This window comes from Microcaecilia unicolor, chromosome 13 (genome assembly GCF_901765095.1).
Source record: "Microcaecilia unicolor chromosome 13, aMicUni1.1, whole genome shotgun sequence".
NCBI lineage: Eukaryota > Metazoa > Chordata > Amphibia > Gymnophiona > Siphonopidae > Microcaecilia > Microcaecilia unicolor.
In genome coordinates this window covers 103,675,200-103,696,680 of record NC_044043.1, presented here as the reverse complement: position 1 = coordinate 103,696,680, position 21,481 = coordinate 103,675,200, and the positions used below count along the sequence as shown (strand labels likewise).

At 42.5% G+C, this 21,481-nt stretch overlaps 1 protein-coding gene across 1 annotated transcript in view; it reads right to left on the bottom strand.

Annotated features, from left to right (window-relative positions):
• The window catches only part of LOC115456573 (protein-arginine deiminase type-2-like), a 194,994-nt gene that overhangs the window by 156,037 nt on the left and 17,476 nt on the right, over nt 1-21,481 (bottom strand). The gene's annotated exons all lie outside the window — the stretch shown is intronic.

Sequence of the window (21,481 nt, the reverse complement as noted above, 5' to 3'; positions counted from 1 at the left end):
TATATGCTTCATCACAACGTACACCCAGGTGAAGAACTGAAGCACATGTACATCGGTTTGGAAAGGAAAAAAAAACTGTCAAAGTGGAGTGTCCACTTTGTTTCTGTATTTGAAAGTATAGAGAACAAAACTGAGAATATTATTATGCCTTTTGTATCAGTCCATAGTACCATCAAACCTCGAATACTGTCTGCAGTTCTGGTTGTCTCATCTCAGAAGGGCAACAAAAGTGATAAAGGGAATGGAATGGAACCCTTCCCCTCAGGGGCGTAGCCAGAGTTCGGCGGGAGGGGGGTCCAGAGCCCGAGGGGAGAGGGCACATTTTACGCCCCCCCCCCCGGCCCCACCACCACCACAGCCCTTTCGACCCCCCCTCCCGCCACTACCAGGTACCTTTTCTGGCGGGGGTCCCCAACCCCCACCAGCCGAAGTTCCCTTCTGTTTCTGCGAGTCCTGATGTCCTGCACGTCCAGATCAGCAACGCACCAGAGACCGGCACTGAACAGAACTTCAGCTGGCGAGGGTTGGGGACCCCCGCCAGCAAAGGTACCTGACAGTGGCGGGGGAGGGTCGGTGGCGGGGGTCCATGTCCCCATCTAGCTACATCCCTGCTTCCCCTATGAAGAGAAGCTAAACAGTTTAGGGCACTTCAGCTTGGAGAATAGATGACAGTTTGGAAGTTATCAATATGGATTACCGTTAAGATGTATTATTTTACTGTTTATCCCAGTTCTTAGTAACTAGGTCTCATTGCATACAATGGGACCTCTGCTAAATAGCAGGAATCAGTGGTAAAATAGCCCACATTGATAACAACATCCCTGAGAAGGGATATGATAGGCATTTATAAAATTATGAGTGGGGTGCAACACAAATATATATCACAGTTCTTTAGCCTTTCAAATAGTATGAAGACAACAGGCCATTAAATGAAATCAACAACCAGCACATAGAAAAAAAAACCATAGAAAGTATTTTTCAAATCAGCATAAAGTTAAGCTATGGAATCCATTGCTAGAGGAAGTGGGATTTAAAAGAGATTTAGACAGCATTCTGGAGGAAAGCCCCGTAGAATTAGGAAAGCCATTGCTTATTACTAGAAATTGTGAGAAATCTGATGTAGTTTTTGGGATCTGTTCGGTTCTTGTGAACTGGAGTGTACAGCCCAACTGAAACCAGGCTTTTCGGTTTCGGCCAAAACCAAATCTACAGCTGAAATTTGAGCTCGGTTTCTACTGAAACCGAAGTCATAGCAGAAACCGGCCAAGCCCCGCTGCCTGAACAGCATCCACTCCCCCCCCCCCCCCCCCGCGACTGTGAATCACTCCAGCCTATCAGTATCAATACTGTTCTTATTAATCGCTAGTTTCCCTAGAAGGGTTCAGTGTGGTGTACAATAATAATTAAAAAAAAAAAAAAAAAGACATAAAATCACATATTCCTGAAAGGAGGAGGGCGGAATATCATCTGATTGTTTAATCAACACGACAATCTTGGAAGAATGATAGAAACTATGGGGCTGATATTCAGACTGCAAGAGGGAGCCTGCTAACTCCAGCGATTGGTGGTCAGCTCAAATATTCAATGCCGGGCTGTTTCTGGTGACCAGCACTGAATATCTGGTTTATTTTTGGCTGGTTCAAACCTAACCGGCTAATTTAATATTCGGAGATAGCTGGTTATGTTTAAACAGGTCAAAGATATTACAGCTATTTACATGGCCCAAGATGGCCACTTACAATAGCCGATTATGCAGTGAATATTCAATAATAGCCGCTATATCGTGAAATATAGCCGGTTATGTCCTAGCCAGTAACCAGGAATATTCAGCGGGAGATATCTGGTTATCCCCTGCTGAATAATCGCCAGATAGCCAGTTAAGTGTCATTTAACTGGTCAGATGCCATTCCTGGCCAGTTAAATGGTTCTAAATATTGAGGTGGGTTATTTATCAATAATTCTGCAGTGCTACCGTCAAAACCTAAAAAAACTGTTTCATAAACTGGAAGTCAATGAAGTATAGCAATATAAGAAGATATACTGCCAATACTAACTCCTGCAGTCAGCGGTCAGCTTGGATATTGAGTGCCAGGCGATTTCTGGTGACCGGCATTGAATATGTCGTTAATTTTTGGCTGACTTAAACTTAACCAGCTAAGTTAATACTCAGAGATAGCCGGTTAAGTTTAAACCGGCCAAAGGTATTCCAGCTATTTACATGGCTATGTGCTGAATACTTGGGGATAGCCAGCTGTATCGTGCGATAGAGCCGGCTATCTCCTAGCCACTAACTGGGAATGTTCAGCAAGGGATTTAACTGGTCAGGTACCGCTCCCAGCTGGTTAAATGGTTTTGAATATCGGAGGGCACCAAGAGGGGCATAATCGAACAGGGCACCCAAGTTTTCCTGAGGGCGTCCTCGCAGGACATCCTCGCGAAGGGGCAGGGAAACCCGTATTATCGAAACAAGATGGGCGGCCATATTTTGTTTTGAAAATACGGTCGTGGACGCCAAAATCTCCACATTTAGGTCAACCTTAGAGATGGTCGTCCCCGATTTTCGGCGATAATGGAAACCAAGGATGCTCATCTCAGAAACGACCAAATCCAAGCCCTTTGGTCGTGGGAGGAGCCAGCATTTGTAGTGCACTGGTCCCCCTGACATGCCAGGACACCAACCAAGCACCCTAGGGGGCACTGCAGTGGACTTCAGAAAAAGCTCCCAGGTGCATAGCTTCCTTACCTTATGTGCTGAGCCCCCCAAAACGCACTCCCCACACCACTACCATAGCCCTTAGGGATGAAGGGGGGCACCTAGATGTGGGTATAGTGGGTTTCTGGTGGGTTTTGGAGGGCTCACATTTACCACCACAAGTTTAACAGGTGGAGTGTACAGCCTGCCTGAAGTGCACAGCAGTACCCACTAAAACTGCTTCAGGGACCTGCATATTGCTGTCATGGAGCTGGGTATGATATTTGAGGTTGGCATAGAGGCTGGAAAAAATATTTAAACAAATTTTTTTTTAGGGTGGGAGGGGGTTAGTGACCACTGGGGGAGTAGGGGGAGGTCATCCCCGATTCCCTCCAGTGGTCATCTGGTCATTTAGGGCACATTTTTGTGGCTTAGTGGTAAAATAAAAAAAGGACCAAGTAAAGTCGGCCAAGTTTTCATCATGGACGCCCTTCTTTTTTCCATTATCAGCCGAGGACGCCCACGTGTTAAGCACACCCCGGTCCCGCCTTCGCTACGCTTCTGACACGCCCCCGGGAACTTTGGTCGTCTCCACGACGGCAAGCAGTTGAGGGCGCCCAAAATAGGCTTTCAATTTTTGGGCGACCCTGGGAGAAGGACACCAATCTCCCGATTTGTGTCGAAAGATGGGCGCCCTTGTCTTTCGAAAATGAGCCCACAAGTCTAAAAATCAACCTCACTGAAGTCTTCTGTATGAGTTGCTGTTTCCTCGTCAATTTAGACCATAAGCCAAGATACAGAACATTACAGTAATTTAGCTGTGGTAAAATTAAACATTTGATCTAATAAAGCAAATGCATCTTGTTGGCTTCATCTCAAAATGGCTCCCACAACCTTCTTGCGAGACTGGAACTGAAGGTCTCACAGCCATTTTGACAGCAGAGATGGTGGGGATAGAAGCAACACGGGGGAAGCCACTGTTTGCCCCGGAATTGGTAGCATGGAATGATGTTACTATCTGGATTTCTGCCAGGTACTTGCGACCTGGATTGGCCACTGTTGGAAACAGAATACTGGGCAAGATGGGCCATTGGTCTGACCCAGTATGACAATGCTTTTGTTCTTATGACACTGTTAGAACCTGGGTGTTGGGATTCATGGACCTTGTTCCGACTCAGCATGGCTTTTCTTAAATTTCTTATGCCCTGGCCATTCTTAGAGACAGGATGCCGAATTTAGGGGGCCTTGGTCTGAATCAGCATGGCCTATCTCATGTTCTTATGTAATTCAGTTCACACTTTGGGCTCAGACAGACTTTCTGGGGGAAGGAAATACCTTCTGTAAGGCTCAATTGGCAAAGATGAGTAATTAAATTTAGGTTCTGCTAAGATTATGCTACAAGTACAAATACAGTCCATCTTAACATAATCCATAAAGGAAACTAAATGTACAAAGCTGGGGCATTTGCAACAACATTGGGCATATGTAAGCCAGTCACTAGAGTGTTTTGTTTCAAAGAACCTTTACTGATTTTTACAGTTACCAGATAAAAGTAAAGCTTCAACCATGTCTGCAAAAGCACTTAAGGCTTCATCTGCAATTTCCCTTCTTGTAATTAAGTGGAAAGAACTAACTCTGCCAGCAGTGGTAGGTCCTGTAGAAAGCAGTTGTCACTTAGTGAAGTCCCATTATCAAATGACATTATAGATCTGAAAGACGATATCATGTCTCAAGTAGAATGGACACTTAATATGGTGCAACTATTTGCCCTTCAGCTCAATAAATCCACAGAGCAGCTGAACTAATTCCTTATGCTTGTTACCTGGGAATGATATTCAATGCATTTCTGTGGTCAGTGGCTTCTTGTAAGTGCAGAACGTTGTGAAAATACTCATCAGTTGTGTCACAGGTAGAATAGTGTATATGTAATAAATGGAATGGAGTAATTCTTTTCCTAAAATCTGTGCAACTTGTATTCTATTCAGCTGTTCCATATACAAGTTAGATGTTCAAATGCTCTCATCCAGATTGTGCTACTGAAAATCCAGTCAGATCACCTCGGCACTATCCGGGCAGTGGCAGATGGTCTGACCCGGTTATCAGCAATATTAAGTCACTAACCAGAGAACCTCCTGGATAAGATAAAGCAAGAAAAAGGATGTAATCTGGGTAACTTGGTGGGGGATAATCGAACAGGGGCGCCCATCTCTAAGGACGGCCCCGTAAAGGGGCAGGGCAACCCGTATTATCGAAACATGATGGACGTCCATCTTTCGTTTCGATAATACGGTCGGGAACGCCCAAATCATGAAATTTAGGTCGACCGTAGAGATGGTCGTTCCTGGTTTTCGGCGATAATGGAAAGCGAGTACGCCCATCTCAGAAACAACCAAATCCAAGCCATTTGGTCGTGGGAGGAGCCAGCATTAATAGTGCACTGGTCCCACTAACTGAAAGGAAAACGCCCTTCCCTTACCGATCCGGAAAGGAACAGGCATGCATGAAGGAAACTGCATGTAAATGAGCTGCTCGTTGTTAGCTCATTTGCACACGATTTCCTTCCTAAGGAGGGGAAGCGACGGCAGTTGAGGAGGTCCAAAATGTGGATATTTCTGTGAGAAGGACGTCCATGCCTTTGCTATACCTCTGGCAGTTGTTTTTTTCGGGGTGGGAGGTGGTTAGTGACCACTGGGGAAGTTAGGGGAGGTCATCCCCGATTCCCTCCAATGGGGCCATCTGGTCAGTTCGGGCACCTTTTTGATGCTTGGTCGTGAAAAAAAATGTCCCAAGTAAAGTCGGCCAAATGCTCGTGAGGGACGCCCTTCTTTTTTCCAGACGCCCATCTGTTAACCACGCCCCGTCCCGCCTTCGGTACACTGCCAAGACGACCCCCTTGAACTTTGGCCATCCCCGCGACGGAAAGCAGTTGAGGACGCCCAAAATCAGCTTTCGATTATGCCGATTTGGGCGACCTTAGAAGGACGCCCATCTCCCGATTTGTGTCGGAGATGGGCGCCCTTCTCCTTCGAAAATAAGCAGGATAGTAACATAGTAGATGACAGCAGAGAAAGACTTGTATGGTCCATCCAGTCTGCCCAACAAGTGTGAATAGCATCAGATAAGTGATGCAGAATACATAATCCCCCAAATTCTATACAAGTTGCTAAAAACTGTACATGCAATTTAACTGAATGAGCTAATTATAACCAATTGGCTTAAGCAATTATTGGCACTAATTAGATTTAATTAAAATATAGGCACATAAATTTAGGCATGGTCTCCGTGTCTACATTTTACATGAAAGTTCAAAAAGGGGGGGGGGGCGTGGAAATGGAAGGGTCATGGGTGGATCAGGGCATTCCTAAAATTTACATACCATGTTTCCCTGAAAATAAGACACTGTCTTATATTAATTTTTGCTCCCCAAGATGCGCTAGGTCTTATTTTCAGGGGATGTCTTATTTTTCGGGGAAACATCGGGGTCGCCCTCCCACCCGAGATCGCCACCCCCCCCCCCTTCACCCGCCCTCCGTCGCTCCCGGAACTAACCTTAAACACCTCCTTTCACCTTCGCAGCAAGCAGCAGCAGGGCAGGCCACTCCTTCCTTCCGTGTCCCGCCCTCGCCTGACGTAACGTCCGCGAGGGCAGGGCACGGAAGGAAGGAGAGGAGAGGTCTGCCCTGCTGCTGCTTGCTGCGAAGGTGAAAGGAGGCGCTTCAGGTTAGCTCCGGGAGCAACGGAGGGCGGGTGGAGGGGGCAACCTTGTCCAGCTCTCGGCAGCCCTGCTTCAAAAGAAAAACTTTGCTAGGTCTTACTTTCGGGGGAGGCCTTTTATTTACCCATTGCAGCAAAACCTTTACTAGGTCTTATTTTCGGGGGATGTCCTATTTTCGGGGAAACACGGTAGGTAATTATAGAATAATGGGGTTATGCACCTAATTTAGGATTTCAGTTGGTGCAAACGGCTGAAACTAAAGTTTGGTGCAATTCCCAGGCATAAGCTCTACTCTGTAAACCAGGCCTAACTTTAAATGCGGTTTACAGTATAGTGATTTTTTTTCCAGTGCATTTTCTTTTACATCATATTTATTTATTTATAACATTTGTATCCCACATTTCCCCACCTATTTGCAGGCTCAATGTGGCTTACATAGTTCCCTAAGTGGTGTTTATCAGTTCCGGATAGGAGAAATACATAGTTGAGGTAGAGGGGACAGAGTGGATTAGGTTACAGGAGGAAAGTTCGTCTTATGATGAGAGTTGAAGGTATAAGGTTAAACTTCATTCATGACAAAATTAACTTGTACAATTAGGAACATTAAACTACAAATCAAGAAGATTTAGCAAAAGCAGTTAAGACGTATAGAATACATGTATAGATACGTTTTGTTAATTTAGGATGAGTTGTTACTGTATGCTTTCTTAAATACATACGTTGTCAATAGTTTACGTAAGTTCACTATGTCGTGGGTTATTTTTATGGATTTTGGTAATTCATTCCAAATTTGTGTGCATATGTAGGAGAAGCTGGATGCATATGTTAATTTATATTTCAGTCCCTTACAGTTTGGATAGTGGAGATTCAGGAATGTACGTGAAGAGCTGGTAGAGTTCCTGGTTGGTAGGTCAATAAGGTCTGACATATACCCTGGAGCTTCACCGTGTATGATCTTATGAACCAGGGTGCAAACCTTAAAAGCAATGCGTTCTTTTAAAGGGAGCCAGAGTACTTTTTCTCGTAAAGGACTGGCGTTTTCATATTTCATTTTGTCTGGCTGCCGTGTTTTGTGCAGTTTGAAGTTTTTTGATAATTTGTTCTTTGCACCCAGCATAGATGGCATTGCAATAGTCTAGCTGGCATAATACTAATGATTGCACCAGTCTGCAGAATGCTTCTCTTGGGAAGAAAGGCTTAATTCTTTTGAGTTTCCCCTTGGAATGAAACATTTTCTTTGTTGTGTTTTTCGCATGGTTCTCTCATGTAAGGTTGCGATTTGAAAATTCTAGATCGCAACCTTACATTAGAGAACCATGCGAAAAACACAAGGCTTCTGAGATGGGAAGGGTAAAGTTAAGGGTATTTAAATTAGTGGGTTTGTACTTAGTGTGCTGTGATGAGAGAATGAGACATTGTGTTTTCTCAGCATTGAATTTATATAGAGTTTACCCCCAAAACCTAGATATTCAGCGCAGTCTGGTGCTGACCATCCAAGTATAAAGAGTCCATGGCAGCCGCCAATGTTTTCCTTTATGCCTCGTTCAGAGGAACTTATACCTAAATGTCACTATTTTGAAAATTCTAATGAGAGACTTTGGAACTGGAACAAACTTTCAGATACTGCACAGAAAACATTAATAATTCAATAATGCAGGAAGAATTCTGGCTTTAAAATCTCAGTCACATAATTTAAAAGCCACTGGGAAAGAACGCAATAGAAAGTGTTTCCCTTGGGATTTGCTCCCTTAAGAGATGAGGCTCAATGTTCTGTCAATCAAATCCAGCATGGAAAGACATTTAAAATGCTGTCAGCTGGGGAAAGGTTTCTTTTACAAGAGACCAAAAGCAGCCGACAGAGCAGATAACCAACAGCAACAGTGATATTTAGTTTTTATTGAGAAATAACAATTGAGCTGTAGGTTTAATTAAAATAAATGATAGAGAGATGCTAACTTTGCAGGGTTTATATGTATACATGTATTTTTAATTGTCTGGAACAAAGTGGGAGATTTGCTGCAGAACTGCTATGTTGCTAGAATCCCTTTCAATTGCTGTGAGTTAATAAGGATATGAAAGCTTTGTTGATTGCATTCTATGTGGATACATACCATAAAAGGAACACTTTTCTTATGAAGAATTTCTAATGAAAATTATGGAAATATTTAATGTACATCAAGTCCCTTCACTTATTAAACTGGCTGGAGTGACAGATTAAACGGGGCTTATTTTGATCAAGCTACATCAGTATTGTGATTGGTAAGAGCCTTTTGCCAAACCTTTTTTGAGAAAAGATATATTATTTATACTATAAAAACTATCTGAAGGTTCAAAATATGGAATACCAATATTTGATTTTGATGTGGTATTACCATTTCAGAACTAAACAAAACGCATTAGAAATTGCATAATTCACACAAAAGGTTACAGGATGAAACCCACCATTAAGTCCAGACCTCCCAGTGCAAATTCAATGGTGGGTTTCATCCCACAGAAAGTCCTGTAACCTTTTGTTTGACATATACAATTTCTCATGCTCTTTATCACATATTTTGTTTGATGATATCAATATGTGATTAGCAAAAAAAGAACTACTATTGGGTATAAAAGGGAAAAATCAATATTATACAAGAAAACCCAATCTGTAAATCTCTGTTTACTACAGACTGGGTTTTCTTGTGGAATACGAACACGATTACCATTATAGAACTAATCTCTTTTTGCATTGAACTGAGATTGGTTATCTTTGCCCTCATTGTTATATTAAAATTAGACAACATATATATATTTCAAATTCATTTTAAATGATGTGTTTTATTTAGTTATTTATTTCACAGATTGGTGATGGTGTACAGATTTTTAAAAGTTATGATCCCTAAAGCAGACAGGGTTCTGAAACATAGTTATATTGAGTCTAGTGGTCTTCCTTCATCCAACTCTCTGGTCATCCAGTCAAATAAATTAATCAGACCTGTCTGACAATCAGTGGTGTAGCTAGGACCCAATGGACCCCAGGTGTAACAATTGACCCTATACCGCCATCTCTCCCAAGGTAGTGGGGACCCTGGGGCAGGATGGGAGGAAGGAGTAATTCCGTCAGAGCTCCAGTAAACAAACAACAAACAATCCCTGCAAAAAGCAAACACATTCCAGACCAACATAGAAAATCTGTGATAGTAATAGAAACAGAAACTGAAATGCAAGGTATCAGAGATGCACATTTCCAAAGCTTGCATGTTACAAATTACTTCAGAAAAAAAAAAGTTTTCTGCTTTTCTCCATTTCTTCTTAACTCTTTCCAGGGTCTCCTGTCCTTTTGACATTTCTCTCTATGTTCGCTATCCATCTTTCCTCTGCATCCCTTTCCATCCTGTCCAACATCTAAACTTCTGCATCCCTGTACCTATCATCCTATGTTCAGCAACTCCCCTGTGTGTCACTATCCTCCCTCCATAAATTTGTGCATGTATATTTTAATTAAATCTAATTAGTGCCAATTGCTTAAGCCAATTATTGGTGATAATTAGCTCATTATTCAGTTAAATTGCATGTGCAGTTTTCAGTAACTTGTATAAAATTTGGGATACTTAAGCTATTCACACTTGTTGGGCACACTGGATGGACCATATAGGTCTTTCTCTGCCATCATGTTACTATCAGGCTTATTTTCGAAAGGGATCGCCGGTGATCTTCCGACACAAATCAGGAGATCACCGGCGATCTCTCAATCCTGGCCAAATCAGTATTAATCGAAAGCTGATTTTGGTCGGCTTCAACTGCTGTTTCGTCGCGGCGCCGGCCAACCTTCAAGGGGGCATGTTGGGAGGGTAGCAAAGGCGGGAAGGGAGGCGGGGTTGGGTTACGAGATGGCCGGCTTCACCTTATTATGAAAAAAAAGGCTGGCTCGAACGAGCATTTCGTCGGCCGGACTTGGTCCATGTATTTTTAGGACCAAGTCCCAAAAAAGAGCCCCAACTGACCAGATGACCACCGGAGGGAAGTGGGGATCACCTCCCCTTACTCCCCCAGTGGTCACCAACCCCCTCCCACACACACAAAAAAATTAAAACATTTTTTGCCAGCCTGTATGCCAGCCTCAAATGTCATACCCAGCTCCCTGACAGCAGTATGCAGGTCCCTGGAGCAGTTTTAGCAAGTACAGTGCACGTCAGGCAGGCGGACCCAGGCCCACCCCCCCTACCTGGTTAATGTTGAGCCCTCCAAAAACCCCAACAAAACCCACTGTACCCACATGTAATATAGTAGATGACGGCAGAAAAAGACCTGCACGGTCCATCCAGTCTGCCCAAGAAGATAAATTCAAATGTGCTACTTTTTTATTTGTACTGTCCTCTTCAGGGCACAGACCGTATAAGTCTGTCCAGCCCTATCCCCGCCTCCCAACCACCAACCCCGCCTCCCACCACCAGCTCTGGCACAGACCGTATAAGTCTGCCCAGCATTATCCCCGCCGCCCAACCACCAGCCCCGGCACAGACCGTATAAGTCTGCCCAGCACTAGTCCCGCCTCCCAACCACCAGCTCTGCCACCCATTCTAGGCTAAGCTCCTGAGGATCCTTTCCTTCTGCACAGGATTCCTTTATGTTTATCCCACGCATGTTTGAATTCCATTACCGTTTTCATCTCCACCACCTCCCGCGGGAGGGCATTCCAAGCATCTACCACCCTCTCCGTGAAAAAATACTTCCTGACATTCTTCTTGAGTCTGCCCCCCTTCAGTCTCATTTCATGTCCTCTAGTTCTACTGCCTTCCCATCTCCGGAAAAGGTTTGTTTGCGGATTAATACCTTTCAAATATTTGAACGTCTGTATCATATCACCCCTGTTCCTCCTTTCCTCCAGGGTATACATGTTCAGGTCCGCAAGTCTCTCCTCATACGTCTTGTAACGCAAATCCCATACCATCCTCCTAGCTTTTCTTTGCACCGCTTCACCCCTTAGGGCTATGGTAATGGTGTAGACTTTTAGGCAGTGGGTTTTGGGGGGGATTTGGGGGGCTCAGCACACAAGTGAAGGGTGCTAAGCACCTGGAAGCTAATTTTTTAAAAAATTTTAAGTGCCCCCTAGGGTGCCCGGTTGGTGTCCTGGCATGTCAGGGGAGCCAGTGCACTACAAATGCTGGCTCCTCCCACAGCCAACTGCCTTGTATTTCGCCGGGTTTGAGATGGCCAGGTCCGGTTTCCATTATGGCTGAAAATCGGAGCTGGCCATCTCATCTAAACCTGGCGATCTTGGTCCAAACACAGCGAGCGATTTGGCCGGCACCATTTCAAAAGTATGCCCCTTTAAGTTACCCAGATTACATCCTCTTTCTTGCTTTATCTTATCCAAGAGGTTCTCTGGTTAGTGACTTAATATTGCTGATAACCGGGTCAGACCATCTGCTACTGCCCGGATAGTGCTGAGGCGATTTGCCTGGATTTTCAGTGGCACGATCTGGATGAGAGCATTTGAACATCTAACTTGTATATGGAACAGCTGAATAAAATACAAGTTGCACAGATTTTAGGAAAAGAATTTCTCCATTCCATTTATTACATATACACTATTCTACCTGTGACACAACTGATGAGTATTTTCACATCGTTCTGCACTTACAAGAAGCCACTGACCACAGAAATGCATTGAATATCATTCCCAGGTAACAAGCATAAGGAATTAGTTCAGCTGCTCTGTGGATTTATTGAGCTGAAGGGCAAATAGTTGCACCATATTAAGTGTCCATTCTACTTGAGACATGATATCTTCAGCAGCTTGTTTACTCTTTCCCAAAAATACTAGGACCAAGTAGTAAATTTAAAATAAACCAGTGAAATTTATTTTCACTCAACGTGTAATTAAACTCTGGAATTCGTTGCCAATGTGGCAAAAGCAGTTAGCTTAGCAGGGTATAAAAAGGTTTGGATAATTTCCTAAAAGAAAAGTCCATAAGTCATTATTAAGATAGATTTGGGAAAATCAAATCCACTGCTTATTTCTCAGATAATCAGCATAAAATCTTTTTTTCTATTTCTCAGATCTTGGCAGGTACTTGTGACCTGCATTGGCTACTGTTGGAAACAGGATACTGGGCTTGATGGACTTTCAGTCTGTCCCAATATGGCAATGCTTATGTGTCCCTATCCCTCAACCTTTGCCCAGTATTACCCTTTTTGTGTCCCTGTCCTCCCTCCATGCCCAGCATCTCCTCTGTGTCTCTGTCCCTCCCCATGTCCAGATTTCCTCTTGCATACCCTGTGGTCCAACATCTCTCTATCCATCCCTCCATTCATCCAGCATCTACCCTCTCTGCTCCCTAGTCCAGCCCAGGGGTGTAGCCAGACCTCGGCAGGAGGGAGGTCCAGAGCCCAAGGTGGGGGGAGCACATTTTAGCCCACCTCCCCCACCATTTTTGACCCCCGCCACCAACAGATACCTTTTTCCAGCGGGGGTCCTCAACCCCTGCCAGCCTTAGTCTTCTTCAGTGCTGGTCTCTGGTGCGTTCGCTGATCTGTGCTGCAAGTCCCCCCCCCCCCCCCACCAAGATCCAGCACCCCTCCAATCACCCAACTCCATTTGGGTTCAGCATCTCTCTAACTCCCTTTCCCCCCAGGTCCTCAAAACACTCGGTGATTTGCTAGCATGTGCATCCCACATCTGTGTTACAACTTCCAGTGGGTGGGATACAGCAGAGGAAAGGTCTTGGTGGAGCCGGGCGGAGGCAGTCTGTTTCCATCGTTGCTTTTGATGAAGGGGTGAAAGGGAGGGATGCTGGACTTGCGGGAGGTGAGAGCTCACCACAGGTTGCTCCTACCATTGGACAACCCTGGACATTTTGCCAGGCCCACTCAATATTAGCTATGCCTCTGTAGACAAGACCTACCTCTACAGGTCACGGCTGATATCTTAGGAAGTCATCTGTTGGACCATCAGGGAGGTCAGGCAGGCCTTGGGCGGACCTACCCTGACTGGTATGTGGGGGAAAGGAATGGGAGGGGTGTGTGGACATGTGAACACGGAGAAGTGAATCTGTGACTGTCCCAAAAGTAGCACTGTCACCAAGACCCTGAAGCAGCAGCGCGAAATGCTGGCCAGCGTCAGTTTGGGGCAAGGGGGTGAAGATTGTACAGCACAGCACATGATCTCCTAGTGCTGACAACAGAAAGTACCGACATTAAAAGACAAGTGTCTGTACGATACTACCATTTTGGTCTGAGGTATACCTTTGCAGTCCCTCTGGTAAACGTGCAGACAAGCACCATTGGAGCGTAGTTATCGCAACAAATGTATCAAGCGAGAATAAAATGTATATGAGTGAGCAACAAGAAAATAAGAAAAACAAAAACAGCACTTGAATAGCAGGAAGTTTATCACAATTGGAAGGTTTTTTTCTGACCGATGATGGAGAAGATCATTTTGATCTGGTTAACTCTGGTAGGTTTTTATCATCTAGGAGCTCTTTGAGGCCTTTTTCCTTCCAGGTTTCAGTTATATGATTCGCAAACGGTGGGAATAGCACTGTTATACATATAACCTAACCAGGACATTTTCAGTTTGTGGAAATCTTTGGTATTTTGTATTCTAGAGATTATATATTTCCACACCTGACTTGATTCAGATTTTAGAGAATTAGAAGAAGTACAGAGAAGATTGACCAAGATGATCAATTGGATGGAATGACTTTATTTGTTTATTGGGATTTAATAACAACTTGTTCAATCAGAGGTTGCAGCAGCCATTTTTTAAATGGCAGCTGCTAGGGGAGAGGAGGAGTGGGGTTCATTTCTGCCCCCATTGAAACTTGTTGGACCACCAGGGACTTCTGGCAGGCCCTGGGGGGTGTTGCCTCTTCCGGGGGGGGGGGGGGGGGGAGGATCAGCATGCTTAAGCCTAGACCTGGAAGTTACGGGGGTGCTGGCACGGCTGATATTCAGTCCTGGCACCGCTATAATCACCAGCTCCTCAACTCTGCTCCTGTAAAGTCCCTGTGTGGCTCCCTACAAACAACATAGTCGTTGTGTTCTGATATTAATCACATTTATATCCCACTTATCCAATATATCTAACCATGTTACACTTACACTCATAAAAATTAAATCACGACTCCGAAATAAGAGATAATGTATGACAAAAAGTATATATAACATACAGCAACTCTTAAGTAGGAGAAAAAGCAAAATCCTTTATAAAACTGATTTCAATTAATCAATAAAATGCTTTGAAATAAGTCTGTTAACTGGCTGATTAACTACCAATAAATATCGGCAGCCGGGCCATATGGCGCAATTTAAGCTGGTAGAAGCCTTGTCCTGCTCACTTAAATTCCTTTGAATACTGGATGGACTCTTTCTTGCAGACAGAATTTAAGTAAAAGGCGAGAAAAACACCAAAAACAAGTTTCAGTTAGAAAAGGTCTTGAATGCAAATCCTAAGAGTATCTTATGGAAGGTAATTTTTAAAGCCATTCCAGCATATAAAACATTGCTTTGCACATCGAACTAAGCATTTTAAATCCGACATGCATGTGAAGTTACATATGTACAGCCTGTTCACATGTAAACTATCTCAAGTGAGTGCATATGGACCTAGAGGTACCCAGAAAATATTTCAAAACAGAACTACAGACACTTTGGTTGTGAAATTTTGCTGGAACCTGCACACATACCCTCAGTCACAAAATTACCCCTGGAGCATATTATTATCCATCTATCCACCTGTCACAAGAGCAGTCTGTGCAATATGGTCTTTTTCCTGAAAGTTTTGCATGAAAACCTTGAGTGAATTCCTTCAAAAATGCGGTAAATAAGAATAATAATGCAAGTTTTTGAAAGTTAATTACCAGTTTATTAACAATTGATCAGCTCCAATTTAGTTACTAATTTTGTTAAACATGTTCATCAAAGCAATTGTTTACATAGTGATAAGTGGTTGTTAAAAGGAAACTATAAAAGGCCTTTCTGGCCGACATGCAAGCCCGTGGGAGGCAGGTCAAGTGCCGCGATCAGCGCTGAGCTCCGACACCCAATCCTGGACCGTTTCTGGTGACTGGCATTGAATGTCTGTTTTTATTTAGCCAGCGCTGACCAGTTAAGTTTATAGCGGCTAAAGACAGGACTGCTATGCAAGTGGTCCGATTTGGCCAGTGAAGCACTGAATACTTGCAGCTAGCCAGTCATATCACATGATATAGCCTGGTTAGCCACTATGGCGGAGATTCTATATATCGCGCCTAAAAAAAAATAATAATTTGGCGCTGAAATCAGTGGTAAGCGTATTCTATGACTGACGCCTAGATTTATGTACTGATTATAGAGTACGGTTAGTTGATATTTCAGCGCCTAAATCTGAACGCATCTATTTACACCAAGTAAAACATGGTGCAAATCCTGGCGTGTAGGTTTAAGCGCACTATAACTAGGCGTCTAAATTTCAGAAAACCCATTTGAAACTCCCATTTCCCCACCCATAACCAAGCCTCTTTTGCCTGTGCGCATTAAGAAGTTCGCTGCACATCATTACGGAATATGCGTAGCGAGTTCTACACCTAAATTCGTTAGTGCCAATTAGAGCTCATTATTGCTTGTTAAGTGCTGTTATCAGCGCTCATTAGCTTGTTAAGCCAAGTCACATGCAGCGTTACAGAAACCGCACCGATTTCGGCACTATACAGAATCTGAGGGTAAGCGCAAATACAAATGGACAAAACTGGCTTAGCCGGCTAAGGGGTTCTTCTACTAAAGCTTAGCTCAACTTATCTGCAGCAGGGCCCATGGGAATAAAACAGCTACGAAAATCCACTTCTACAATCACCCACCTAATCACTTCCTCTTTTTTCCCTACTTTATCTCTGCACACTAATAACTGTTTGTGATATTCAGGAATGACAATGTCATAACAAAACTATGTAAGCCACATTGAGCCTGCAAATAGGTGGGATAAGGTGGGATACAAATGCAATAAATAAATATAACTTGAGCTAAGCTTTAGTAAAAGACCCTCGGAGTGCTTGACCAGTATAATACTTGTTGAAGTTTGGATATAAAGGAACATGGCCTTAGCAATTATCAAGTGATGGAACCAAGCAAATGGAATGACTCTGGATGAAAATCAATCATTCAATGAAACTGTAGCAATGACAGCTGTTAGTACTGGCTTTAAAAATTAGTCTCATGCCATACTGGTGATCTGCAGTTAGAAATGCTCAAATTACTTACTGTCCACACTGTCTTTTTTTAGGTGCGTTTCATTTAAGTGCGAGCCTATTCTCAGCAATGTGTTTGACTATTTGCTTACATTTGCGATTCTGCACGGGTGAACCCAGACTGCAAACGGAAGAGAAGCAGTAGACAGAATCACAGTGCAGCAAATGCACAGAAACAAACTGAAACCTTTCCAAACCTCAGCCAAAAATGGGAGGTGGAACAAAGTACATAAGTACATAAGTACATAAGTAGTGCCATACTGGGAAAGACCAAAGGTCCATCTAGCCCAGCATCCTGTCACCGACAGTGGCCAATCCAGGTCAAGGGCACCTGGCACGCTCCCCAAACGTAAAAACATTCCAGACAAGTTATACCTAAAAATGAGGAATTTTTCCAGTCCATTTAATAGCGGTCTATGGACTTGTCCTTTAGGAATCTATCTAACCCCTTTTTAAACTCCGTCAAGCTAACCGCCCGTACCACGTTCTCCGGCAACGAATTCCAGAGTCTAATTACACGTTGGGTGAAGAAAAATTTTCTCCGATTCGTTTTAAATTTACCACACTGTAGCTTCAACTCATGCCCTCTAGTCCTAGTATTTTTGGATAGCGTGAACAGTCGCTTCACATCCACCCGATCCATTCCACTCATTATTTTATACACTTCTATCATATCTGTTGGAATGTAATTGTATTTTGCATGCATTGCCTGTCACCTATTATTTCTCTGTGATTACTCTGTGACCTCTGATGTGAATTACTTAGAGAGGTCACATAGCTATGCAACTTCCTGTGGGGGTCAGATGCAGCACATGCAGCACATGGAGCACATGGAGCTCATGTTCTCTCCTAACCTGAGAGGATCTATGGTGGTGTGAGCATCCATTACCATCTAAGCACATGGAAGGAGCTGATAATACAAATGTATAGTAATATGTATATATAAGCCTGTCTGATTATAATCTAACTACAAACTGTGAGTAAACAGATGTTTTGTTACTTCAACTTTAAAGTGACTCAGCAGTGAATTATTCAGGGGTGAATGAGAGAGAGATGAAGAAAGAAATTAACATTTCTAAAGCTGAAGCTGTGTGTACTAAAATCTGCTAATTATTTACTACAAATAATCCAACAAAAGGGTTATGGGCCCAGGGGCCAGGAATTGAAAAAGAAGAGAAATATTACCAGGCAGAAAAAAAGGCCACATTTTTCTCTTAAGTTTTAAAGGAAAGATTCAGTCTGTCTCTCTCTCCCCCCACACAGCAGACAGAAGGCTAAGAAAATGGCTGAGGGAGGAAATTCACCATTGTTCTATTCTCTCAAGGTGCCTAGATTAACTGAGTTTAATTATCAGCTGTGGGAACTAAGATTCATATGTCTCCTTCGAGCAAAAGGATTAAATATATGCTTAGACCAAGACAGAACAGCTGAAAATATGGCTGAATGGGACAATGCAAACTATTATGTGAAGTGCATGCTTTTGGAAGCTCTCTCAGAGAAACAAGCCATATTAGTGGAGGGAAAAGATACACCAAAGGACATTTTATATAAACTGAGAACAATGTATGCAACTACATATGCAAAGCAGCAACCAATTTGGTTGGCAGAGTTGAATGAAACCAAATTAAGGGATAAAAGTAAATGTAATGATCACATTATGTATCTTATGTCTTCATTTCAAAAGTTAGAACTTTCTGGAATTCCCATGTGTGATGCATTGAAAAGAGCATTTCTTTTTACCTCACTATCAAAGAAGTTTGATGTTTTTAGGTCTGTAAATGAGGCCATTGAAGGGCAATCTTTTGAACAGGCAACATCAAAACTAAGGCAGGAATGCATAATAAATGATTCTGAGGAGATGTGTTCTCAAAGCAAGTCAGAGAGAAATGAAACAAATTTCTTGGCAAAGAACAGAGGAAGGCGGAGCTATGGGAAAACTCCACCCAAGGGCAAGCTGATTTGCTACTCATGTGGAAAGGAGGGACATGTATCTAAATGGTGTAAGGAAACACAAAACACTCCCTCTAGCTCACCTAAGCCAATGGAACTAAAGAATTTTCAAACCAGGAAATGTATGAAGGACAAAGATAAACACAAGGGCTTTCTAATGGCAGAAAAATCTTTGACTATGGTAAATAATAATTCAAATGAAAGTACTTGGATTTTGGATTCAGGGAGCACATGCCATTTAACCAATTGTAAAGATTTCTTTCAGGAAATGTGTCCAGAGGAAGGTATTCTTAAAACTGCAAACGCAGGGACTGCTAAGATCCAAGCAAAAGGTATTGGATTCTTAAAATGCAAAGTGTCTAATGAAGTTAAAGAAATTCCTGTAAGTGATGTCTTGTATATTCCCCAAGCAGTTTGCAATATGCTTAGTGTATCTACATTAGATAAGAAGGGATTTGCGATTCATTTTGAAAACAGTAAGTGCACAATCTCTAAAAATGATGAAGTGTATGCTGAAGCTTTTATGCATAATGATGTTTATAAACTGAGCATTTCAGGTGAAGCCTCACATATGGCGCAAGTAAGGAAGAATGCTGGTAAAATGGAGAAATGCATAGACTGTGTTACTCAAAAAGGTGTGAGACCCTCATTTCCTGCATACACAGGAAATAGGAGTAATAAAGTGCTGGACTTAATACACAGTGACTTATGTGGACCGTTTAATATCCCATCATTGGGAAATAACAGATTTGTGCTAATATTCTTGGATGATTTCTCTAGATATTGTGTGGCCTATTTGCTGAAAAAAAAAAGTCAAGTCACAGACATGCTGAAGAAATACGTAGCCATGGTGAGCAATAAATTTGAAAGAAAACCAAAGGTTCTTCAGACCGACAATGGTGGTGAGTTCACTTCACAAAGCATGCGCACATTTCTAGAACAAGAAGGCATTCAGCATATCACAACAGTAGCTTATACACCAGAACAAAATTCTGTTGCAGAGAGAAAATTTAGGTCAATTGTGGAAATGACCAGATGTATGCTGTCAGATAGCAATCTCCCTAAAAGACTATGGGGGGAAGCCATTCTCACAGCAGTGTACCTACAAAACAGAATGCCAACTAAAGGCGCTGAGCGCACACCACATGAGACATGGCATGGTAGGAAGCCAAACCTGTCACACATAAGAACATTTGGAAGTACAGCATATGCTCATGTACCAAAGCAAAGAAGGCATAAGCTGGATTCCACAACAGAAAGGGGCATTTTAGTTGGCTATGCTCCAGGACACAAAGGATATAGAATTTTGAATCTGAAAACTGGCATTGTTGGCATAAGACATGTTACATATTTTGATGAAAACAAAAGGGTTGATAAAGGCTGGATTATCCCAGATGAGCCTTATCATCCAGAATATGAAACTAGAACCATAATAGACATGCCAGTGTATATAAATGCCATACCAAGGCAGATGTCTGAAAGCAACTCATCTGTATCTAACGAGGAACAGGCAGAGGAAGCAGACACAGAAAGGATCATTGAAGAAGACAGTACAGTTGGAGAAGGGGAATCAATTGGAGAAGAACTCTCAGATTTAGAGGATGCGGAAAGGTCAGACCAACCTGTAGTCAGACGCTCATCCAGGGAAAACAAAGGTGTTCCACCCCCAAGACTGTCTTACCTAACAAAGTCAGCAGAAGCTCAAGAGCCCTTAACATGGGATGAGATTGAGAAAATGCCAGCAGAAGAAGCTGCTGAATGGCGTAAAGCTGCACAAGAAGAAATTGATGCATTGGATAAAAATAATACTTGGATTCTTACAAAATTACCTCCTGGCAAGAAAGCTATAGGATGCAAATGGGTATTCAAGTTAAAAAGGAATGCACAAGGAAAAGTGGAAAGGTATAAAGCCAGATTAGTGGCAAAGGGATATCTTCAAAAATATGGAGAAGATTTTGATGAAGTGTTTGCACCTGTAGTGAAACACACGACAATCAGAACACTTCTGAGCATTGCAGTCTCAAAAGGCATGCAAGTCAACCACATTGATGTGAAAACAGCGTTTCTTCACGGAGATATAACTGAAGACTTGTACATGGAACAGCCAACAGGTTTCATAAATACAAAACAAAGACAGCTAGTGTGTAAATTAAACAAAGGTCTTTATGGATTAAAGCAAAGTGCAGAATGTTGGAATGAAAAATTGCATGAAATATTGACAAATTTAGGATTTAAGCAAGGTGAAGCAGATAAATGTTTGTACACTAGGTGCACAAATGGACAATATGCATACATTTTAGCTTTTGTTGATGATCTGCTCATTGCAAGCAAAAGTGAGCAAGAGTACAAGGACATTGTAAAGTGTTTAAACCTCAATGTTGAGATAAAAGAACTTGGAAATGTGTCATACTATCTTGGTATAGAAATTGAGAAACAAAATGATGGTTCTTATCTTCTAAGCCAGAAGCAGAAAATAAATGAGCTTATTGAAAGTTTAGGTATGCAAGATGCCCAAGTTGTAAGCACTCCCATGATCACTGATTTTCTGAAGGATGAAACAGTAAGAGAACCTTTACCAGATAACATCCAATATAGATCAGCCATAGGTAAGCTTTATATCTAGCTACCACATACAGGGCTGATATAGCAAATGCAGTAGGAATTTTGAGCAGAAGGGTCAGCTCACCTACCAAATCAGATTGGACTGCAGTTAAAAGGATGGTAAGGTATTTAAAGGGTACCATTGATTGTAAATTAAAGATTTCAGCCAATAGTAATCCAAAACTAATATGTTACTGTGATTCAGATTGGGCAGGGGATCATTCTGATTATAAATCCACAAGTGGATATGTGTTTATGTATGGAAATGTACACATTTCATGGGCCAGTCATAAACAAAGTATTGTGAGTTTGTCTTCTACA